The sequence below is a fragment of the Mustelus asterias genome, chromosome 3, assembly GCF_964213995.1.
Source record: "Mustelus asterias chromosome 3, sMusAst1.hap1.1, whole genome shotgun sequence".
Taxonomy (NCBI): Eukaryota; Metazoa; Chordata; class Chondrichthyes; order Carcharhiniformes; family Triakidae; genus Mustelus; species Mustelus asterias.
In genome coordinates, this window is record NC_135803.1 from 71,985,853 (window position 1) to 72,011,734 (window position 25,882).

General features: G+C 57.2%; 1 protein-coding gene across 1 annotated transcript in view; it reads left to right on the forward strand.

Annotated features, from left to right (window-relative positions):
* LOC144484387 (erythroferrone-like) overlaps positions 1-25,882 on the forward strand; it is a 124,244-nt gene that overhangs the window by 81,392 nt on the left and 16,970 nt on the right. The gene's annotated exons all lie outside the window — the stretch shown is intronic.

Here is a 25,882-nt window from a genome sequence, read left to right on the forward strand (position 1 = left end):
CTCACTCTGATCCCCTCCTCACGCTGATCTCCTCATCACTCTGATGTCCTCCTCACTCTGATCCCCTCCTCACTCTGATCCCCTCCTCACGCTGATCTCCTCATCACTCTGATCCCCTCCTCACGCTGATCTCCTCCTCACTCTGATCCCCTCCTCACTCTGATCCCCTCCTCATTCTGATCCCCTCCTCAATCTGATCTCCTCCTCACTCTGATCCCCTCCTCACTCTGATCCCCTCCTCACTCTGATCCCCTCCTCACTCTGATCCCCTCCTCACTCTGATCCCCTCCTCAATCTGATCTCCTCCTCACTCTGATCCCCTCCTCACTCTGATCCCCTCATCACTTTGATCCCCCCCTCACTCTGATCCCCTCCTCACTCTGATCCCCTCCTCACTCTGATCCCCCCTCACTCTGATCCCCTCCTCACTCTGATCCCCTCCTCACTCTGATCTCCTCCTCACTCTGATCCCCTCCTCACTGTGATCTCCTCCTCACTCTGATCCCCTCCTCACTCTGATCCCCTCCTCACTCTGATCCCCTCCTCACGCTGATCTCCTCATCACTCTGATCCCCTCCTCACTCTGATCCCCTCCTCACTCTGATCCCCTCCTCACTCTGATCCCCTCCTCACTCTGATCCCCTACTCACTCTGATCCCCTCCTCACTCTGATCTCCCCCTCACTCTGATCCCCTCCTCACTCTGATCGCCTCCTCAATTTGATCCCCTCCTCACTCTGATCCCCTCCTCACTCTAATCCCCTCCTCACTCTGATCCCCTCCTCACTCTGATCCCCTCATCACTCTGATCCCCTCCTCACTCTGATCCCCTCCTCACTCTGATCCCCTCCTCACTCTGATCCCCTCCTCACTCTGATCCCCTCCTCACTCTGATCCCCTCCTCACTCTGATCCCCTCCTCACTCTGATCCCCTCCTCAATCTGATCCCCTCCTCACTCTGATCCCCCCCTCACTCTGATCCCCTCCTCACTCTGATCCCCTCCTCACTCTGATCCCCTCCTCACTCTAATCCCCTCCTCACTCTGATCCCCTCCTCACTCTGATACCCTCCTCACTCTGATCCCCTCCTCACTCTGATCCCCTCGTCACTCTGATCCCCTCCTCACTCTAATCCCCTCCTCACTCTGATCCCCTCCTCACTCTAATCCCCTCCTCACTCTGATCCCCTCCTCACTCTGATCCCCTCCTCACTCTGATCCCCTCCTCACTCTGATCCCCTCCTCACTCTAATCCCCTCCTCACTCTAATCCCCTCCTCACTCTGATCCCCTCCTCACTCTGATCCCCTCCTCACTCTGATCCCCTCCTCACTCTGATCCCCTCCTCACTCTGATCCCCTCCTCACTCTGATCCCCTCCTCACTCTGATCCCCTCCTCACTCTGATCCCCTCCTCATTCTGATCCCCTCCTCACTCTGATCCCCTCCTCACTTTGATCCCCTCCTCAATCTGATCCCCTCCTCACTCTGATCCCCTCCTCACTCTGATCCCCTCCCCACTCTGATCGGATTCTCACTCTAATCCCCTCCTCACTCTGATCCTCTCCTCACTCTGATCCCCTCCTCACTCTGATCCCCTACTCACTCTGATCCCCTCCCCACTCTGATCGGATTCTCACTCTAATCCCCTCCTCACTCTGATCCTCTCCTCACTCTGATCCCCTCCTCACTCTGATCCCCTCCTCACTTTGATCCCCACCTCACTCTGATCCCCTCCTCACTCTGATCCCCTCCTCACTCTGATCCCCTCCCCACTCTGATCGGATTCTCACTCTAATCCCCTCCTCACTCTGATCCCCTCCTCACTCTGATCCCCTCCTCACTCTGATCCCCTCCTCACTCTGATCCCCTCCTCACTCTAATCCCCTCCTCACTCTAATCCCCTCCTCACTCTGATCCCCTCCTCACTCTGATCCCCTCCTCACTCTGATCCCCTCCTCACTCTGATCCCCTCCTCACTCTGATCCCCTCCTCACTCTGATCCCCTCCTCACTCTGATCCCCTCCTCACTCTGATCCCCTCCTCATTCTGATCCCCTCCTCACTCTGATCCCCTCCTCACTTTGATCCCCTCCTCAATCTGATCCCCTCCTCACTCTGATCCCCTCCTCACTCTGATCCCCTCCCCACTCTGATCGGATTCTCACTCTAATCCCCTCCTCACTCTGATCCTCTCCTCACTCTGATCCCCTCCTCACTCTGATCCCCTACTCACTCTGATCCCCTCCCCACTCTGATCGGATTCTCACTCTAATCCCCTCCTCACTCTGATCCTCTCCTCACTCTGATCCCCTCCTCACTCTGATCCCCTCCTCACTTTGATCCCCACCTCACTCTGATCCCCTCCTCACTCTGATCCCCTCCTCACTCTGATCCCCTCCCCACTCTGATCGGATTCTCACTCTAATCCCCTCCTCACTCTGATCCCCTCCTCACTCTGATCCCCTCCTCACTCTGATCCCCCCTCACTCTGATCCCCCCTCACTCTGATCTCCTCCTCACTCTGATCCCCCCCTCACTCTGATCTCCTCCTCACTCTGATCCCCTCCTCACTCTGATCCCCCCTCACTCTGATCCCCCCCTCACTCTGATCTCCTCCTCACTCTGATCTCCTCACTCTGATCCCCTCTTCACTCTGATCTCCTCCTCACTCTGATCCCCTCCTCACTCTGATCCCCTCCTCACTCTGATCTCCTCCTCACTCTGATCCCCTCCTCACTCTGATCTCCTCCTCACTCTGATCCCCTCCTCACTCTGAACCCCTCCTCACTCTGATCTCCTCACTCTGATCCCCTCTTCACTCTGATTCCCTCCCCACTCTGATCCCCTCCTCACTCTGATCCCCTCCTCACTCTGATCCACTCCTAACTCTGATCCCCTCCTCACTCTGATCCCCCCCTCACTCTGATCTCCTCCTCACTCTGATCCCCTCCTCACTCTGATCCCCTCCTCACTCTGATCCCCTCCTCACTCTGATCCCATCCTCACTCTGATCCCCTCCTCACTCTGATTCCCCCTCACTCTGATCTCCTCCTCACTCTGATCCCCTCCTCACTCTGATCCCCCCTCACTCTGATCCCCCCTCACTCTGATCTCCTCCTCACTCTGATCCCCCCCTCACTCTGAGCTCCTCCTCACTCTGATCCCCTCCTCACTCTGACCCCCCTCACTCTGATCCCCCCCTCACTCTGATCTCCTCCTCACTCTGATCCCCTCCTCACGCTGATCTCCTCATCACTCTGATCCCCTCCTCATTCTGATCCCCTCCTCAATCTGATCTCCTCCTCACTCTGATCCCCCCCTCAATCTGATCTCCTCATCACTCTGATCCCCTCCTCACTCTGATCCCCTCCTCACTCTGATCCCCCCTCACTCTGATCCCCTCCTCACTCTGATCCCCTCCTCACGCTGATCTCCTCATCACTCTGATGTCCTCCTCACTCTGATCCCCTCCTCACTCTGATCCCCTCCTCACGCTGATCCCCTCCTCACTCTGATCCCCTCCTCACTCTGGTCCCCTCCTCACTCTGATCCCCTCCTCAATCTGATCTCCTCCTCACTCTGATCCCCTCCTCACTCTGATCCCCTCCTCACTCTGATCCCCTCCTCACGCTGATCCCCTCCTCACTCTGATCCCCTCCTCACTCTGATCCCCTCCTCACTCTGATCCCCTCCTCATTCTGATCCCCTCCTCAATCTGATCTCCTCATCACTCTGATCCCCTCCTCACTCTAATCCCCTCCTCACTCTGATCCCCCCTCACTCTGATCCCCTCCTCACTCTGATCCCCTCCTCACGCTGATCTCCTCATCACTCTGATGTCCTCCTCACTCTGATCCCCTCCTCACTCTGATCCCCTCCTCACTCTGATCCCCTCCTCATTCTGATCCCCTCCTCAATCTGATCTCCTCCTCACTCTGATCCCCTCCTCACTCTGATCCCCTCCTCACACTGATCCCCTCCTCACTCTGATCCCCTCCTCACTCTGATCCCCTCCTCAATCTGATCTCCTCCTCACTCTGATCCCCTCCTCACTCTGATCCCCTCATCACTCTGATCCCCCCCTCACTCTGATCCCACTCCTCACTCTGATCCCCTCCTCACTCTGATCCCCCCTCACTCTGATCCCCTCCTCACTCTGATCCCCTCCTCACTCTGATCTCCTCCTCACTCTGATCCCGTCCTCACTGTGATCTCCTCCTCACTCTGATCCCCTCCTCACTCTGATCCCCTCCTCACTCTGATCCCCTCCTCACGCTGATCTCCTCATCACTCTGATCCCCTCCTCACTCTGATCCCCTCCTCACTCTGATCCCCTCCTCACTCTGATCCCCTCCTCACGCTGATCTCCTCATCACTCTGATCCCCTCCTCACTCTGATCCCCTCCTCACTCTGATCCCCTCCGCACTCTGATCCCCTCCTCACTCTGATCCCATCCTCACTCTGATCTCCTCCTCACTCTGATCCCCTCCTCACTCTGATCGCCTCCTCAATCTGATCCCCTCCTCACTCTGATCCCCTCCTCACTCTAATCCCCTCCTCACTCTGATCCCCTCCTCACTCTGATCCCCTCCTCACTCTGATCCCCTCCTCACTCTGATCCCCTCCTCACTCTGATCCCCTCCTCACTCTGATCCCCTCCTCACTCTGATCCCCTCCTCACTCTGATCCCCTCCTCACTCTGATCCCCTCCTCAATCTGATCCCCTCCTCACTCTGATCCCCCCCTCACTCTGATCCCCTCCTCACTCTGATCCCCTCCTCACTCTGATCCCCTCCTCACTCTAATCCCCTCCTCACTCTGATCCCCTCCTCACTCTGATACCCTCCTCACTCTGATCCCCTCCTCACTCTGATCCCCTCGTCACTCTGATCCCCTCCTCACTCTAATCCCCTCCTCACTCTGATCCCCTCCTCACTCTAATCCCCTCCTCACTCTGATCCCCTCCTCACTCTGATCCCCTCCTCACTCTGATCCCCTCCTCACTCTGATCCCCTCCTCACTCTGATCCTCTCCTCACTTTGATCCCCTCCTCACTCTAATCCCCTCCTCACTCTGATCCCCTCCTCACTCTGATTCCCTCCTCTCTCTGATCCCCTCCTCACTCTGATCCCCTCCTCACTCTGATCCCCTCCTCACTCTGATCCCCTCCTCACTCTGATCCCCTCCTCACTCTGATCCCCTCCTCACTTTGATCCCCTCCTCACTCTGATCCCCTCCTCACTCTGATCCCCTCCTCACTCTGATCCCCTCCTCACTCTGATCCCCTCCCCACTCTGATCGGATTCTCACTCTAATCCCCTCCTCACTCTGATCCTCTCCTCACTCTGATCCCCTCCTCACTCTGATCCCCTCCTCACTCTGATCCCCTCCCCACTCTGATCGGATTCTCACTCTAATCCCCTCCTCACTCTGATCCTCTCCTCACTCTGATCCCCTCCTCACTCTGATCCCCTCCTCACTCTGATCCCCTCCTCACTCTGATCCCCTCCTCACTCTGATCCCCTCCTCACCCTGATCCCCTCCTCACCCTGATCCCCTCCTCACTCTGATCCCCTCCTCACTCTGATCCCCTCTTCACTCTGATCCCCTCCTCACTTTGATCCCCTCCTCACTCTGATCCCCTCCTCACTCTGATCCCCTCCTCACTCTGATCCCCTCCCCACTCTGATCGGATTCTCACTCTAATCCCCTCCTCACTCTGATCCTCTCCTCACTCTGATCCCCTCCTCACTCTGATCCCCTCCTCACTCTAATCCCCTCCCCACTCTGATCGGATTCTCACTCTAATCCCCTCCTCACTCTGATCCTCTCCTCACTCTGATCCCCTCCTCACTCTGATCCCCTCCTCACTTTGATCCCCTCCTCACTCTGATCCCCTCCTCACTCTGATCCCCTCCTCACTCTGATCCCCTCCCCACTCTGATCGGATTCTCACTCTAATCCCCTCCTCACTCTGATCCCCTCCTCACTCTGATCCCCTCCTCACTCTGATCCCCCCTCACTCTGATCCCCCCTCACTCTGATCTCCTCCTCACTCTGATCCCCCCCTCACTCTGATCTCCTCCTCACTCTGATCCCCTCCTCACTCTGATCCCCCCTCACTCTGATCCCCCCCTCACTCTGATCTCCTCCTCACTCTGATCTCCTCACTCTGATCCCCTCTTCACTCTGATCTCCTCCTCACTCTGATCCCCTCCTCACTCTGATCCCCTCCTCACTCTGATCTCCTCCTCACTCTGATCCCCTCCTCACTCTGATCTCCTCCTCACTCTGATCCCCTCCTCACTCTGAACCCCTCCTCACTCTGATCTCCTCACTCTGATCCCCTCTTCACTCTGATTCCCTCCCCACTCTGATCCCCTCCTCACTCTGATCCCCTCCTCACTCTGTACCACTCCTAACTCTGATCCCCTCCTCACTCTGATCCCCCCCTCACTCTGATCTCCTCCTCACTCTGATCCCCTCCTCACTCTGATCCCCTCCTCACTCTGATCCCCTCCTCACTCTGATCCCCCCTCACTCTGATCCCCCCCTCACTCTGATCTCCTCCTCACTCTGATCCCCTCCTCACTCTGATCCCCCCTCACTCTGATCCCCCCTCACTCTGATCTCCTCCTCACTCTGATCCCCCCCTCACTCTGATCTCCTCCTCACTCTGATCCCCTCCTCACTCTGATCCCCCCTCACTCTGATCCCCCCCTCACTCTGATCTCCTCCTCACTCTGATCCCCTCCTCACGCTGATCTCCTCATCACTCTGATCCCCTCCTCATTCTGATCCCCTCCTCAATATGATCTCCTCCTCACTCTGATCCCCCCCTCAATCTGATCTCCTCATCACTCTGATCCCCTCCTCACTCTGATCCCCTCCTCACTCTGATCCCCCCTCACTCTGATCCCCTCCTCACTCTGATCCCCTCCTCACGCTGATCTCCTCATCACTCTGATGTCCTCCTCACTCTGATCCCCTCCTCACTCTGATTCCCTCCTCACTCTGATCACCTCCTCACGCTGATCCCCTCCTCACTCTGATCCCCTCCTCACTCTGATCCCCTCCTCACCCTGATCCCCTCCTCAATCTGATCTCCTCCTCACTCTGATCCCCTCCTCACTCTGATTCCCTCCTCACTCTGATCCCCTCCTCACGCTGATCCCCTCCTCACTCTGATCCCCTCCTCACTCTGATCCCCTCCTCACCCTGATCCCCTCCTCAATCTGATCTCCTCCTCACCCTGATCCCCTCCTCAATCTGATCTCCTCCTCACTCTGATCCCCTCCTCAATCTGATCTCCTCCTCACCCTGATCCCCCCCTCACTCTGATCCCCTACTCACTCTGATTCCCTCCTCACTCTGATCCCCTCCTCACGCTGATCCCCTCCTCACTCTGATCCCCTCCTCACTCAGATCCCCTCCTCACCCTGATCCCCTCCTCAATCTGATCTCCTCCTCACTCTGATCCCCTCCTCACTCTGATCCCCTCCTCACTCTGATCCCCTCCTCACGCTGATCCCCTCCTCAATCTGATCTCATCACTCTGATCCCCTCCTCACTCTGATCCCCTCCTCACTCTGATCCCCCCTCACTCTGATCCCCTCCTCACTCTGATCCCCTCCTCACGCTGATCTCCTCATCACTCTGATGTCCTCCTCACTCTGATCCCCTCCTCACTCTGATCCCCTCCTCACTCTGATCCCCTCCTCATTCTGATACCCTCCTCAATCTGATCTCCTCCTCACTCTGATCCCCTCCTCACTCTGATCCCCTCCTCACACTGATCCGCTCCTCACTCTGATCCCCTCCTCACTCTGATCCCCTCCTCAATCTGATCTCCTCCTCACTCTGATCCCCTCCTCACTCTGATCCCCTCATCACTCTGATCCCCTCCTCACTCTGATCCCCTCCACACTCTGATCCCCTCCTCACTCTGATCCCCCCTCACTCTGATCCCCTCCTCACTCTGATCCCCTCCTCACTCTGATCCCCTCCTCACTCTGATCCCCTCCTCACTCTGATCTCCTCCTCACGCTGATCTCCTCATCACTCTGATCCCCTCCTCACTCTGATCCCCTCCTCACTCTGATCCCCTCCTCACTCTGATCCCCTCCTCACTATGATCCCCTCCTCACTCTGATCCCCTCCTCACTCTGATCTCCTCACTCTGATCCCCTCCTCACTCTGATCGCCTCCTCAATCTGATCCCCTCCTCACTCTGATCCCCTCCTCACTCTAATCCCCTCCTCACTCTGATCCCCTCCTCACTCTGATCCCCTCCTCACTCTGATCCCCTCCTCACTCTGATCCCCTCCTCAATCTGATCCCCTCCTCACTCTGATACCCCCCTCACTCTGATCCCCTCCTCACTCTGATCCCCTCCTCACTCTGATCCCCTCCTCACTCTAATCCCCTCCTCACTCTGATCCCCTCCTCACTCTGATCCCCTCCTCACTCTGATACCCTCCTCACTCTGATCCCCTCCTCACTCTGATCCCCTCGTCACTCTGATCCCCTCCTCACTCTAATCCCCTCCTCACTCTGATCCCCTCCTCACTCTAATCCCCTCCTCACTCTGATCCCCTCCTCACTCTGATCCCCTCCTCACTCTGATCCCCTCCTCACTTTAATCCCCTCCTCACTCTGATCCCCTCCTCACTCTGATCCCCTCCTCACTCTGATCCCCTCCTCACTCTGATCCCCTCCTCACTCTGATCCCCTCCTCACTCTGATCCCCTCCTCACTCCGATCCCCTCCTCACTCTGATCCCCTCCTCACTCTAATCCCCTCCTCACTCTGATCCCCTCCTCACACTGATCCCCTCCTCACTCTGATCCCCTCCTCACTCTGAATCCCTCCTCACTCTGATCCCCTCCTCACTCTAATCCCCTCCTCACTCTGATCCCCTCCTCAATCTGATCCCCTCCTCACTCTGATCCCCTCCTCACTCTGATCCCCTCCTCAATCTGATCCCCTCCTCACTCTGATCCCCTCCTCACTCTGATCCCCACCTCACTCTGATTCCCTCCTCACTCTGATCTCCTCCTCAATCTGATCCCCTCCTCACTCTGATCCCCTCCTCACTCTGATCCCCTCCTCACTCTGATCCCCTCGTCACTCTGATCCCCTCCTCACTCTGATCCCCTCCTCACTCTGATCCCCTCCTCACTCTGATCCCCTCCTCACTCTGATCTCCTCCTCACTGTGATCCCCTCCTCACTCTGATCCCCTCCTCACTCTGATCCCCTCGTCACTCTGATCCCCTCCTCACTCTGATCCCCTCCTCACTCTGATCCTCTCCTCAATCTGATCCCCTCCTCACTCTGATCCCCTCCTCACTCTGATCTACTCCTCACTCTGATCCCCTCCTCACTCTGATCCCCTCCTCACTCTGATCCCCTCCTCACTCTGATCTCCTCCTCACTCTGATCTCCTCCTCACTCTGATCCCCTCCTCACTCTGATCCCCTCCTCACTCTGATCCCCTCCTCACTCTGATCCCCGACTCACTCTGATCCCCCCTCACTCTGATCCCCTCCTCACTCTGATCCCCTCCTCACTCTGATCCCCTCCTCACTCTGATCTCCTCCTCACTCTGATCCCCTCCTCACTCTGATCCCCTCCTCACTCTGATCCCCTCCTCACTCTGATCCCCTCCTCACTCCGATCTCCTCACTCTGATCCCCTCCTCACTGTGATCTCCTCCTCACTCTGATCCCCTCCTCACTCTGATCCCCTCCTCACTCTGATCCACTCCTCACTCTGATCCCCTCCTCACTCTGATCCCCTCCTCACTGTGATCTCCTCCTCACTCTGATCCCCTCCTCACTCTGATCCCCTCCTCACTCTGATCCCCTCCTCACTCTGATCCCCTCCTCACTCTGATCCCCTCCTCACTCTGATCTCCTCCTCACTCTGATCCCCTCCTCACTCTGATCCCCTCCTCACTCTGATCCCCTCCTCACTCTGATCCCCTCCTCACTCTGATCCCTCCTCACTCTGATCCCCTCCTCACTCTGATCTCCTCCTCACTCTGATCCCCTCCTCACTTCTGATCCCCTCCTCACTCAGATCCGCTCCTCACTCTGATCCTCCCTCACTCCGATCCCCTCCTCAATCTGATCCCCTCCTCAATCTGAACCCCTCCTCACTCTGATCCCCTCCTCACTCTGAACCCCTCCTCACTCTGATCCCCTCCTCACTCTGATCCCCTCCTCACTGTGATCTCCTCCTCACTCTGATCCCCTCCTCACTCTGATCCCCTCCTCACTCTGATCCCCTCCTCACTCTGATCCCCTCCTCACTCTGATCCCCTCCTCACTCTGATCCCCTCCTCACTCTGATCCCCTCCTCACTCTGATCCCCTCCTCACTGTGATCTCCTCCTCACTCTGATCCCCTCCTCACTCTGATCCCCTCCTCACTGTGATCTCCTCCTCACTCTGATCCCCTCCTCACTCTGATCCCCACCTCACTCTGATCCCCTCCTCACTCTGATCCCCTCCTCACTCTGATCCCCTCCTCACTCTGATCCCCACCTCTCTCTAATCCGTTCCTCAATCTGATCCCCCCCTCACTCTGATCCCCTCCTCACTCTGATCCCCACCTCTCTCTAATCCGCTCCTCAATCTGATCCCCCCCTCACTCTGATCCCGTCCTCACTCTGATCCCCACCTCACTCTGATCCCCTCCTCACTCTGATCCCCTCCTCACTCTGATCCCCTCCTCAATCTGATCCCCTCCTCACTCTGATCCCCCCCTCACTCTGTTCCCCTCCTCAATCTGATCCCCTCCTCACTCTGATCCCCTCACTCTGATCCCCTCCTCACTCTGATCCCCTCCTCACTCTGATCCCCTCCTCACTCTGATCCCCCCCTCACTCTGATCCCCTCCTCAATCTGATCCCCTCCTCAATCTGATCCCCTCCTCATCTGATCCCCTCCTCACTCTGATCCCCTCCTCACTCTGATCCCCTCCTCACTCTGATCCCCTCCTCACTGTGATCTCCTCCTCAATCTGATCCCCTCCTCACTCTGATCCCCCCCTCACTCTGTTCCCCTCCTCAATCTGATCCCCTCCTCACTCTGATCCCCTCCTCACTCTGATCCCCTCCTCACTCTGATCCCCCCCTCACTCTGATCCCCTCCTCAATCTGATCCCCTCCTCAATCTGATCCCCTCCTCATCTGATCCCCTCCTCACTCTGATCCCCTCCTCACTCTGATCCCCTCCTCACTCTGATCCCCTCCTCACTGTGATCTCCTCCTCACTCTGATCCCCTCCTCACTCTGATCCCCTCACTTCTGATCCCCTCCTCACTCTGATCCCCTCCTCACTCTGATCCCCTCACTTCTGATCCCCTCCTCACTCTGATCCCCTCCTCACTCTGATCCCCTCACTTCTGATCCCCTCCTCACTCTGATCCCCTCCTCACTCTGATCCCCTCCTCACTCTGATCCCCTCCTCACTCTGATCCCCTCCTCACTCTGATCCCCTCACTTCTGATCCCCTCCTCACTCTGATCCCCTCCACACTCTGATCCCCTCCTCAATCTGAACCCCTCATCACTCTGATCCCCTCCTCACTCTGATCCCCTCCTCACTTTGATCCCCTCCTCACTGTGACCTCCTCCTCACTCAGATCCCCTCCTCACTCTGATCCCCTCCTCACTGTGAGCTCCTCCTCACTCTGATCCCCTCCTCACTCTGATCCCCTCCTCACTCTGATCCCCTCCTCACTGTGACCTCCTCCTCACTCAGATCCCCTCCTCACTCTGATCCCCTCCTCACTGTGACCTCCTCCTCACTCTGATCCCCTCCTCACTCTGATCCCCTCCTCACTCTGATCCCCTCCTCACTCTGATCCTCTCCTCACTCTGATCTCCTCCTCAATCTGATCCCCTCCTCACACTGATCCCCTCCTCACTCTGATCCTCTCCTCACTCTGATCCCCTGCTCACTCTGATCCCCTCCTCACTCTGATCCCCTCCTCACTCTGATCCCCCCCTCACTCTGATCCCCTCCTCACTCTGATCCCCTCCTCACTCTGATCCCCTGCTCACTCTGATCCCCTCCTCACTCTGATCCCCTCCTCACTCTGATCCCCCCCTCACTCTGATCCCCCCCTCACTCTGATCCCCTCCTCACTCTGATCCCCTCCTCACTCTGATCCCCTCCTCACTGTGATCTCCTCCTCACTCTGATCCCCTCCTCACTCTGATCCCCTCCTCACTCTGATCCCCTCCTCACTCTGATCCCCTCCTCACTCTGATCCCCTCCTCACTCTGATCCCCCCCTCACTCTGATCCCCCCTCACTCTGATCCCCTCCTCACTCTGATCCCCTCATCACTGTGATTTCCTCCTCACTCTGATCCCCCCTCACTCTGATCCCCTCTTCACTCTGATCCCCCCCTCACTCTGATCCCCCCCTCACTCTGATCCCCTCCTCACTCTGATCTACTCCTCACTCTGATCCCCTCGTCACTCTGATCCCCTCCTCACTCTGATCCCCTCCTCACTCTGATCCCCTCCTCACTCTGATCCCCTCTTCACTCTGATCCCCTCCTCACTCTGATCCCCTCCTTACTCTGATCCCCTCCTCACTCTGATCCCCCCTCACTCTGATCCCCTCCTCACTCTGATCCCCTCCTCACTCTGATCTCCTCCTCACTCTGATCCCCTCCTCACTCTGATCCCCTCTTCACTCTGATCCCCTCCTCACTCTGATCCCCTCCTCACTCTAATCCCCTCTTCACTCTGATCCCCTCCTCACTCTGATCTCCTCCTCACTCTGATCTCCTCCTCACTCTGATCCCCTCCTCACTCTGATCCCCTCCTCACTCTAATCCCCTCCTCACTCTGATCCCCTCCTCACTGTGATCTCCTCCTCACTCTAATCCCCTCTTCACTCTGATCCCCTCCTCACTCTCATCCCCTCCTCACTCTGATCCCCTCCTCACCTTGATCCCCTCCTCACTCTGATCCCCTCCTCACTCTGATCCCCTCCACACTCTGATCCCCTGCTCACTCTGTTCCCCTCTCACTCTGATCCCATTCTCACTCTGATCCCCTCCTCACTCTGATCCCCTCCTCACTCTGATCCCCTCCTCACTCTGATCCCCTCCTCACTCTGATACCCTCTTCACTCTGATCCCATTCTCACTCTGATCCCCTCCTCACCCAGATCCCCTCCTCATTCTGATCCCCTCCTCACTATGATCCCCTCCTCATTCTGATCCCATCCTCACCCTGATCGCCTCGTCACTCTGATCCCCTCCTCACTCTGATCCCCTCCTCACTCTGATCCCCTCCTCACTCTGATCCCCTCCTCACTCTGATCCCCTCCTCACTCTGATCCCCTCCTCACTCTGATCCCCTCCTCACTCTGATCCCCCCCTCACTCTGATCCCCCCCTCACTCTGATCCCCTCCTCACTCTGATCCCCTCATCACTGTGATTTCCTCCTCACTCTGATCCCCCCTCACTCTGATCCCCTCCTCACTCTGATCCCCCCCTCACTCTGATCCCCCCCTCACTCTGATCCCCTCCTCACTCTGATCCCCTCCTCACTCTGATCCCCTCCTCACTCTGATCCCCTGCTCACTCTGATCCCCTCCTCACTCTGATCCCCTCCTCACTCTGATCCCCTCTTCACTCTGATCCCCTCCTCACTCTGATCCCCTCCTCACTCTGATCCCCTCCTCACTCTGATCCTCCCTCACTCTGATCCCCTCCTCACTCTGATCCCCTCCTCACTCTGATCTCCTCCTCACTCTGATCCCCTCCTCACTCTGATCCCCTCTTCACTCTGATCCCCTCCTCACTCTGAGCCCCTCCTCACTCTAATCCCCTCTTCACTCTGATCCCCTCCTCACTCTGATCTCCTCCTCACTCTGATCTCCTCCTCACTCTGATCCCCTCCTCACTCTGATCCCCTCCTCACTCTAATCCCCTCCTCACTCTGATCCCCTCCTCACTGTGATCTCCTCCTCACTCTAATCCCCTCTTCACTCTGATCCCCTCCTCACTCTGATCCCCTCCTCACTCTGATCCCCTCCTCACCTTGATCCCCTCCTCACTCTGATCCCCTCCTCACTCTGATCCCCTCCACACTCTGATCCCCTGCTCACTCTGATCCCCTCTCACTCTGATCCCATTCTCACTCTGATCCCCTCCTCACTCTGATCCCCTCCTCACTCTGATCCCCTCCTCACTCTGATCCCCTCCTCACTCTGATACCCTCTTCACTCTGATCCCATTCTCACTCTGATCCCCTCCTCACCCAGATCCCCTCCTCATTCTGATCCCCTCCTCACTATGATCCCCTCCTCACTCTGATCCCATCCTCACCCTGATCGCCTCGTCACTCTGATCCCCTCCTCACTCTGATCCCCTCCTCACTCTGATCCCCTCCTCACTCTGATCCCCTCCTCACTCTGATCCCCTCCTCACTCTGATCCCCTCCTCACTCTGATCCCCCCTCACTCTGATCCCCCCCTCACTCAGATCCCCTCCTCACTCTGATCCCCTCCTCACTGTGACCTCCTCCTCACTCTGATCCCCTCCTCACTCTGATCCCCTCCTCACTCTGATCCCCTCCTCACTGTGACCTCCTCCTCACTCAGATCCCCTCCTCACTCTGATCCCCTCCTCACTGTGACCTCCTCCTCACTCTGATCCCCTCCTCACTCTGATCCCCTCCTCACTCTGATCCCCTCCTCACTCTGATCCTCTCCTCACTCTGATCCCCTCCTCAATCTGATCCCCTCCTCACACTGATCCCCTCCTCACTCTGATCCTCTCCTCACTCTGATCCCCTGCTCACTCTGATCCCCTCCTCACTCTGATCCCCTCCTCACTCTGATCCCCCCCTCACTCTGATCCCCTCCTCACTCTGATCCCCTCCTCACTCTGATCCCCTGCTCACTCTGATCCCCTCCTCACTCTGATCCCCTCCTCACTCTGATCCCCCCCTCACTCTGATCCCCCCCTCACTCTGATCCCCTCCTCACTCTGATCCCCTCCTCACTCTGATCCCCTCCTCACTGTGATCTCCTCCTCACTCTGATCCCCTCCTCACTCTGATCCCCTCCTCACTCTGATCCCCTCCTCACTCTGATCCCCTCCTCACTCTGATCCCCTCCTCACTCTGATCCCCCCCTCACTCTGATCCCCCCTCACTCTGATCCCCTCCTCACTCTGATCCCCTCATCACTGTGATTTCCTCCTCACTCTGATCCCCCCTCACTCTGATCCCCTCCTCACTCTGATCCCCCCCTCACTCTGATCCCCCCCTCACTCTGATCCCCTCCTCACTCTGATCTACTCCTCACTCTGATCCCCTCCTCACTCTGATCCCCTCCTCACTCTGATCCCCTCCTCACTCTGATCCCCTCCTCACTCTGATCCCCTCTTCACTCTGATCCCCTCCTCACTCTGATCCCCTCCTTACTCTGATCCCCTCCTCACTCTGATCCCCCCTCACTCTGATCCCCTCCTCACTCTGATCCCCTCCTCACTCTGATCTCCTCCTCACTCTGATCCCCTCCTCACTCTGATCCCCTCTTCACTCTGATCCCCTCCTCACTCTGATCCCCTCCTCACTCTAATCCCCTCTTCACTCTGATCCCCTCCTCACTCTGATCTCCTCCTCACTCTGATCTCCTCCTCACTCTGATCCCCTCCTCACTCTGATCCCCTCCTCACTCTAATCCCCTCCTCACTCTGATCCCCTCCTCACTGTGATCTCCTCCTCACTCTAATCCCCTCTTCACTCTGATCCCCTCCTCACTCTCATCCCCTCCTCACTCTGATCCCCTCCTCACCTTGATCCCCTCCTCACTCTGATCCCCTCCTCACTCTGATCCCCTCCACACTCTGATCCCCTGCTCACTCTGTTCCCCTCTCACTCTGATCCCATTCTCACTCTGATCCCCTCCTCACTCTGATCCCCTCCTCACTCTGATCCCCTCCTCACTCTGATCCCCTCCTCACTCTGATACCCTCTTCACTCTGATCCCATTCTCACTCTGATCCCCTCCTCACCCAGATCCCCTCCTCATTCTGATCCCCTCCTCACTATGATCCCCTCCTCATTCTGATCCCATCCTCACCCTGATCGGCTCGTCACTCTGATCCCCTCCTCACTCTGATCCCCTCCTCACTCTGATCCCCTCCTCACTCTGATCCCCTCCTCACTCTGATCCCCTCCTCACTCTGATCCCCTCCTCACTCTGATCCCCTCCTCACTCTGATCCCCCCCTCACTCTGATCCCCCCCTCACTCTGATCCCCTCCTCACTCTGATCCCCTCATCACTGTGATTTCCTCCTCACTCTGATCCCCCCTCACTCTGATCCCCTCCTCACTCTGATCCCCCCCTCACTCTGATCCCCCCCTCACTCTGATCCCCTCCTCACTCTGATCCCCTCCTCACTCTGATCCCCTCCTCACTCTGATCCCCTCCTCACTCTGATCCCCTCCTCACTCTGATCCCCTCCTCACTCTGATCCCCTCCTCACTCTGATCCCCTCTTCACTCTGATCCCCTCCTCACTCTGATCCCCTCCTCACTCTGATCCCCTCCTCACTCTGATCCTCCCTCACTCTGATCCCCTCCTCACTCTGATCCCCTCCTCACTCTGATCTCCTCCTCACTCTGATCCCCTCCTCACTCTGATCCCCTCTTCACTCTGATCCCCTCCTCACTCTGAGCCCCTCCTCACTCTAATCCCCTCTTCACTCTGATCCCCTCCTCACTCTGATCTCCTCCTCACTCTGATCTCCTCCTCACTCTGATCCCCTCCTCACTCTGATCCCCTCCTCACTCTAATCCCCTCCTCACTCTGATCCCCTCCTCACTGTGATCTCCTCCTCACTCTAATCCCCTCTTCACTCTGATCCCCTCCTCACTCTGATCCCCTCCTCACTCTGATCCCCTCCTCACCTTGATCCCCTCCTCACTCTGATCCCCTCCTCACCTTGATCCCCTCCTCACTCTGATCCCCTGCTCACTCTGATCCCCTCTCACTCTGATCCCATTCTCACTCTGATCCCCTCCTCACTCTGATCCCCTCCTCACTCTGATCCCCTCCTCACTCTGATCCCCTCCTCACTCTGATACCCTCTTCACTCTGATCCCATTCTCACTCTGATCCCCTCCTCACCCAGATCCCCTCCTCATTCTGATCCCCTCCTCACTATGATCCCCTCCTCACTCTGATCCCATCCTCACCCTGATCGCCTCGTCACTCTGATCCCCTCCTCACTCTGATCCCCTCCTCACTCTGATCCCCTCCTCACTCTGATCCCCTCCTCACTCTGATCCCCTCCTCACTCTGATCCCCTCCTCACTCTGATTCCCTCCTCACTCTGATCCCCCCTCACTCTGATCCCCTCCTCACTCTGATCCCCTCCTCACTCTGATCCCCTCCTCACTCTGATCCCCTCCTCACTCTGATCCCCTCCTCACTCTGATGCCCTCCCCACCCTGATCTCCTCCTCACTCTGATCCCCTCCTCACTCTGATCTCCTCCTCACTCTGATCCCCTCCTCACTCTGATCTCCTCCTCACTCTGATCCCCTCCTCACTCTGATCCCCTCCTCACTCTGACTCCCTCCTCACTCTGATCCCCTCCTCACTCTGATCCCCTCCTCACTCCGATTCCCTCCTCACTCTGATCCCCTCCTCACTCTGATCCCCTCCTCACTCTGATCCACTCCTCACTCTGATCCCCTCCTCACTCTGATCCCCTCCTCACCCTGATCTCCTCCTCACTCTGATCCCCTCCTCACTCTGATCTCCTCCTCACTCCGATCTCCTCACTCTGATCCCCTCGTCACTCTGATTCCCTCCTCACGCTGATCTCCTCATCACTCTGATTCCCTCCTCACTCTGATCCCCTCCTCACTCTGATCCCCTCCTCACTCTGATCCCCTCCTCACTCCGATCCCCTCCTCACTCTCATCCCCTCCTCACTCTGATCCCCTCCTCACTCTGATCCCCTCCTCACTCTGATCCCCTCTTCACTCTGAATCCCTCCTCACTCTGATCCCCTCCTCACTCTGATCCACTCCTAACTCTGATCCCCTCCTCACTCTGATCCCCCCCTCACTCTGATCTCCTCCTCACTCTGATCCCCTCCTCACTCTGATCCCCTCCTCACTCTGATCCCCTCCTCACACTGATCCCCTCCTCACTCTGATCCCCTCCTCACTCTGATCCCCCCTCACTCTGATCCCCCCCTCACTCTGATCTCCTCCTCACTCTGATCCCCTCCTCACTCTGATCCCCCCTCACTCTGATCCCCCCTCACTCTGATCTCCTCCTCACTCTGATCCCCCCCTCACTCTGATCTCCTCCTCACTCTGATCCCCTCCTCACTCAGATCCCCCCCTCACTCTGATCCCCCCCTCACTCTGATCTCCTCCTCACTCTGAACTCCTCACTCTGATCCCCTCTTCACTCTGATCCCCTCCTCACTCAGATCCCCTCCTCACTCTGATCCCCTCCTCAATCTGATCTCCTCCTCACTCTGATCCCCTCCTCACTCTGATCCCCTCCTCACTCTGATCTCCTCCTCACTCTGATCCCCTCCTCACGCTGATCTCCTCCTCACTCTGATCCCCTCCTCACTCTGAACCCCTCCTCACTCTGATCTCCTCACTCTGATCCCCTCTTCACTCTGATTCCCTCCCCACTCTGATCCCCTCCTCACTCTGATCCCCTCCTCACTCTGATCCACTCCTAACTCTGATCCCCTCCTCACTCTGATCCCCCCCTCACTCTGATCTCCTCCTCACTCTGATCCCCTCCTCACTCTGATCCCCTCCTCACTCTGATCCCCTCCTCACTCTGATCCCCTCCTCACTCTGATCCCCTCCTCACTCTGATTCCCCCTCACTCTGATCCCCCCCTCACTCTGATCTCCTCCTCACTCTGATCCCCTCCTCACTCTGATCCCTCCTCACTCTGATGCCCCCTCACTCTGATCTCCTCCTCACTCTGATCCCCCCCTCACTCTGATCTCCTCCTCACTCTGATCCCCTCCTCACTCTGATCCCCCCTCACTCTGATCCCCCCCTCACTCTGATCTCCTCCTCACTCTGATCCCCTCCTCACTCTGATCCCCTCCTCACTCTGATCCCCCCTCACTCTGATCCCCCCCTCACTCTGATCTCCTCCTCACTCTGATCCCCTCCTCACGCTGATCTCCTCATCACTCTGATCCCCTCCTCAATCTGATCTCCTCCTCACTCTGATCCCCTCCTCACGCTGATCTCCGCATCACTCTGATCCCCTCCTCACTCTGATCCCCTCCTCACTCTGATCCCCTCCTCACTCTGATCCCCTCCTCACGCTGATCTCCTCATCACTCTGATGTCCTCCTCACTCTGATCCCCTCCTCACTCTGATCCCCTCCTCACGCTGATCTCCTCATCACTCTGATCCCCTCCTCACGCTGATCTCCTCCTCACTCTGATCCCCTCCTCACTCTGATCCCCTCCTCATTCTGATCCCCTCCTCAATCTGATCTCCTCCTCACTCTGATCCCCTCCTCACTCTGATCCCCTCCTCACTCTGATCCCCTCCTCACTCTGATCCCCTCCTCACTCTGATCCCCTCCTCAATCTGATCTCCTCCTCACTCTGATCCCCTCCTCACTCTGATCCCCTCATCACTTTGATCCCCCCCTCACTCTGATCCCCTCCTCACTCTGATCCCCTCCTCACTCTGATCCCCCCTCACTCTGATCCCCTCCTCACTCTGATCCCCTCCTCACTCTGATCTCCTCCTCACTCTGATCCCCTCCTCACTGTGATCTCCTCCTCACTCTGATCCCCTCCTCACTCTGATCCCCTCCTCACTCTGATCCCCTCCTCACGCTGATCTCCTCATCACTCTGATCCCCTCCTCACTCTGATCCCCTCCTCACTCTGATCCCCTCCTCACTCTGATCCCCTCCTCACTCTGATCCCCTACTCACTCTGATCCCCTCCTCACTCTGATCTCCCCCTCACTCTGATCCCCTCCTCACTCTGATCGCCTCCTCAATTTGATCCCCTCCTCACTCTGATCCCCTCCTCACTCTAATCCCCTCCTCACTCTGATCCCCTCCTCACTCTGATCCCCTCATCACTCTGATCCCCTCCTCACTCTGATCCCCTCCTCACTCTGATCCCCTCCTCACTCTGATCCCCTCCTCACTCTGATCCCCTCCTCACTCTGATCCCCTCCTCACTCTGATCCCCTCCTCACTCTGATCCCCTCCTCAATCTGATCCCCTCCTCACTCTGATCCCCCCCTCACTCTGATCCCCTCCTCACTCTGATCCCCTCCTCACTCTGATCCCCTCCTCACTCTAATCCCCTCCTCACTCTGATCCCCTCCTCACTCTGATCCCCTCCTCACTCTGATACCCTCCTCACTCTGATCCCCTCCTCACTCTGATCCCCTCGTCACTCTGATCCCCTCCTCACTCTAATCCCCTCCTCACTCTGATCCCCTCCTCACTCTAATCCCCTCCTCACTCTGATCCCCTCCTCACTCTGATCCCCTCCTCACTCTGATCCCCTCCTCACTCTGATCCCCTCCTCACTCTAATCCCCTCCTCACTCTAATCCCCTCCTCACTCTGATCCCCTCCTCACTCTGATCCCCTCCTCACTCTGATCCCCTCCTCACTCTGATCCCCTCCTCACTCTGATCCCCTCCTCACTCTGATCCCCTCCTCACTCTGATCCCCTCCTCACTCTGATCCCCTCCTCATTCTGATCCCCTCCTCACTCTGATCCCCTCCTCACTTTGATCCCCTCCTCAATCTGATCCCCTCCTCACTCTGATCCCCTCCTCACTCTGATCCCCTCCCCACTCTGATCGGATTCTCACTCTAATCCCCTCCTCACTCTGATCCTCTCCTCACTCTGATCCCCTCCTCACTCTGATCCCCTACTCACTCTGATCCCCTCCCCACTCTGATCGGATTCTCACTCTAATCCCCTCCTCACTCTGATCCTCTCCTCACTCTGATCCCCTCCTCACTCTGATCCCCTCCTCACTTTGATCCCCACCTCACTCTGATCCCCTCCTCACTCTGATCCCCTCCTCACTCTGATCCCCTCCCCACTCTGATCGGATTCTCACTCTAATCCCCTCCTCACTCTGATCCCCTCCTCACTCTGATCCCCTCCTCACTCTGATCCCCTCCTCACTCTGATCCCCTCCTCACTCTAATCCCCTCCTCACTCTAATCCCCTCCTCACTCTGATCCCCTCCTCACTCTGATCCCCTCCTCACTCTGATCCCCTCCTCACTCTGATCCCCTCCTCACTCTGATCCCCTCCTCACTCTGATCCCCTCCTCACTCTGATCCCCTCCTCACTCTGATCCCCTCCTCATTCTGATCCCCTCCTCACTCTGATCCCCTCCTCACTTTGATCCCCTCCTCAATCTGATCCCCTCCTCACTCTGATCCCCTCCTCACTCTGATCCCCTCCCCACTCTGATCGGATTCTCACTCTAATCCCCTCCTCACTCTGATCCTCTCCTCACTCTGATCCCCTCCTCACTCTGATCCCCTACTCACTCTGATCCCCTCCCCACTCTGATCGGATTCTCACTCTAATCCCCTCCTCACTCTGATCCTCTCCTCACTCTGATCCCCTCCTCACTCTGATCCCCTCCTCACTTTGATCCCCACCTCACTCTGATCCCCTCCTCACTCTGATCCCCTCCTCACTCTGATCCCCTCCCCACTCTGATCGGATTCTCACTCTAATCCCCTCCTCACTCTGATCCCCTCCTCACTCTGATCCCCTCCTCACTCTGATCCCCCCTCACTCTGATCCCCCCTCACTCTGATCTCCTCCTCACTCTGATCCCCCCCTCACTCTGATCTCCTCCTCACTCTGATCCCCTCCTCACTCTGATCCCCCCTCACTCTGATCCCCCCCTCACTCTGATCTCCTCCTCACTCTGATCTCCTCACTCTGATCCCCTCTTCACTCTGATCTCCTCCTCACTCTGATCCCCTCCTCACTCTGATCCCCTCCTCACTCTGATCTCCTCCTCACTCTGATCCCCTCCTCACTCTGATCTCCTCCTCACTCTGATCCCCTCCTCACTCTGAACCCCTCCTCACTCTGATCTCCTCACTCTGATCCCCTCTTCACTCTGATTCCCTCCCCACTCTGATCCCCTCCTCACTCTGATCCCCTCCTCACTCTGATCCACTCCTAACTCTGATCCCCTCCTCACTCTGATCCCCCCCTCACTCTGATCTCCTCCTCACTCTGATCCCCTCCTCACTCTGATCCCCTCCTCACTCTGATCCCCTCCTCACTCTGATCCCATCCTCACTCTGATCCCCTCCTCACTCTGATTCCCCCTCACTCTGATCTCCTCCTCACTCTGATCCCCTCCTCACTCTGATCCCCCCTCACTCTGATCCCCCCTCACTCTGATCTCCTCCTCACTCTGATCCCCCCCTCACTCTGAGCTCCTCCTCACTCTGATCCCCTCCTCACTCTGACCCCCCTCACTCTGATCCCCCCCTCACTCTGATCTCCTCCTCACTCTGATCCCCTCCTCACGCTGATCTCCTCATCACTCTGATCCCCTCCTCATTCTGATCCCCTCCTCAATCTGATCTCCTCCTCACTCTGATCCCCCCCTCAATCTGATCTCCTCATCACTCTGATCCCCTCCTCACTCTGATCCCCTCCTCACTCTGATCCCCCCTCACTCTGATCCCCTCCTCACTCTGATCCCCTCCTCACGCTGATCTCCTCATCACTCTGATGTCCTCCTCACTCTGATCCCCTCCTCACTCTGATCCCCTCCTCACGCTGATCCCCTCCTCACTCTGATCCCCTCCTCACTCTGGTCCCCTCCTCACTCTGATCCCCTCCTCAATCTGATCTCCTCCTCACTCTGATCCCCTCCTCACTCTGATCCCCTCCTCACTCTGATCCCCTCCTCACGCTGATCCCCTCCTCACTCTGATCCCCTCCTCACTCTGATCCCCTCCTCACTCTGATCCCCTCCTCATTCTGATCCCCTCCTCAATCTGATCTCCTCATCACTCTGATCCCCTCCTCACTCTAATCCCCTCCTCACTCTGATCCCCCCTCACTCTGATCCCCTCCTCACTCTGATCCCCTCCTCACGCTGATCTCCTCATCACTCTGATGTCCTCCTCACTCTGATCCCCTCCTCACTCTGATCCCCTCCTCACTCTGATCCCCTCCTCATTCTGATCCCCTCCTCAATCTGATCTCCTCCTCACTCTGATCCCCTCCTCACTCTGATCCCCTCCTCACACTGATCCCCTCCTCACTCTGATCCCCTCCTCACTCTGATCCCCTCCTCAATCTGATCTCCTCCTCACTCTGATCCCCTCCTCACTCTGATCCCCTCATCACTCTGATCCCCCCCTCACTCTGATCCCACTCCTCACTCTGATCCCCTCCTCACTCTGATCCCCCCTCACTCTGATCCCCTCCTCACTCTGATCCCCTCCTCACTCTGATCTCCTCCTCACTCTGATCCCGTCCTCACTGTGATCTCCTCCTCACTCTGATCCCCTCCTCACTCTGATCCCCTCCTCACTCTGATCCCCTCCTCACGCTGATCTCCTCATCACTCTGATCCCCTCCTCACTCTGATCCCCTCCTCACTCTGATCCCCTCCTCACTCTGATCCCCTCCTCACGCTGATCTCCTCATCACTCTGATCCCCTCCTCACTCTGATCCCCTCCTCACTCTGATCCCCTCCGCACTCTGATCCCCTCCTCACTCTGATCCCATCCTCACTCTGATCTCCTCCTCACTCTGATCCCCTCCTCACTCTGATCGCCTCCTCAATCTGATCCCCTCCTCACTCTGATCCCCTCCTCACTCTAATCCCCTCCTCACTCTGATCCCCTCCTCACTCTGATCCCCTCCTCACTCTGATCCCCTCCTCACTCTGATCCCCTCCTCACTCTGATCCCCTCCTCACTCTGATCCCCTCCTCACTCTGATCCCCTCCTCACTCTGATCCCCTCCTCACTCTGATCCCCTCCTCAATCTGATCCCCTCCTCACTCTGATCCCCCCCTCACTCTGATCCCCTCCTCACTCTGATCCCCTCCTCACTCTGATCCCCTCCTCACTCTAATCCCCTCCTCACTCTGATCCCCTCCTCACTCTGATACCCTCCTCACTCTGATCCCCTCCTCACTCTGATCCCCTCGTCACTCTGATCCCCTCCTCACTCTAATCCCCTCCTCACTCTGATCCCCTCCTCACTCTAATCCCCTCCTCACTCTGATCCCCTCCTCACTCTGATCCCCTCCTCACTCTGATCCCCTCCTCACTCTGATCCCCTCCTCACTCTGATCCTCTCCTCACTTTGATCCCCTCCTCACTCTAATCCCCTCCTCACTCTGATCCCCTCCTCACTCTGATTCCCTCCTCTCTCTGATCCCCTCCTCACTCTGATCCCCTCCTCACTCTGATCCCCTCCTCACTCTGATCCCCTCCTCACTCTGATCCCCTCCTCACTCTGATCCCCTCCTCACTTTGATCCCCTCCTCACTCTGATCCCCTCCTCACTCTGATCCCCTCCTCACTCTGATCCCCTCCTCACTCTGATCCCCTCCCCACTCTGATCGGATTCTCACTCTAATCCCCTCCTCACTCTGATCCTCTCCTCACTCTGATCCCCTCCTCACTCTGATCCCCTCCTCACTCTGATCCCCTCCCCACTCTGATCGGATTCTCACTCTAATCCCCTCCTCACTCTGATCCTCTCCTCACTCTGATCCCCTCCTCACTCTGATCCCCTCCTCACTCTGATCCCCTCCTCACTCTGATCCCCTCCTCACTCTGATCCCCTCCTCACCCTGATCCCCTCCTCACCCTGATCCCCTCCTCACTCTGATCCCCTCCTCACTCTGATCCCCTCCTCACTCTGATCCCCTCCTCACTTTGATCCCCTCCTCACTCTGATCCCCTCCTCACTCTGATCCCCTCCTCACTCTGATCCCCTCCCCACTCTGATCGGATTCTCACTCTAATCCCCTCCTCACTCTGATCCTCTCCTCACTCTGATCCCCTCCTCACTCTGATCCCCTCCTCACTCTAATCCCCTCCCCACTCTGATCGGATTCTCACTCTAATCCCCTCCTCACTCTGATCCTCTCCTCACTCTGATCCCCTCCTCACTCTGATCCCCTCCTCACTTTGATCCCCTCCTCACTCTGATCCCCTCCTCACTCTGATCCCCTCCTCACTCTGATCCCCTCCCCACTCTGATCGGATTCTCACTCTAATCCCCTCCTCACTCTGATCCCCTCCTCACTCTGATCCCCTCCTCACTCTGATCCCCCCTCACTCTGATCCCCCCTCACTCTGATCTCCTCCTCACTCTGATCCCCCCCTCACTCTGATCTCCTCCTCACTCTGATCCCCTCCTCACTCTGATCCCCCCTCACTCTGATCCCCCCCTCACTCTGATCTCCTCCTCACTCTGATCTCCTCACTCTGATCCCCTCTTCACTCTGATCTCCTCCTCACTCTGATCCCCTCCTCACTCTGATCCCCTCCTCACTCTGATCTCCTCCTCACTCTGATCCCCTCCTCACTCTGATCTCCTCCTCACTCTGATCCCCTCCTCACTCTGAACCCCTCCTCACTCTGATCTCCTCACTCTGATCCCCTCTTCACTCTGATTCCCTCCCCACTCTGATCCCCTCCTCACTCTGATCCCCTCCTCACTCTGTACCACTCCTAACTCTGATCCCCTCCTCACTCTGATCCCCCCCTCACTCTGATCTCCTCCTCACTCTGATCCCCTCCTCACTCTGATCCCCTCCTCACTCTGATCCCCTCCTCAC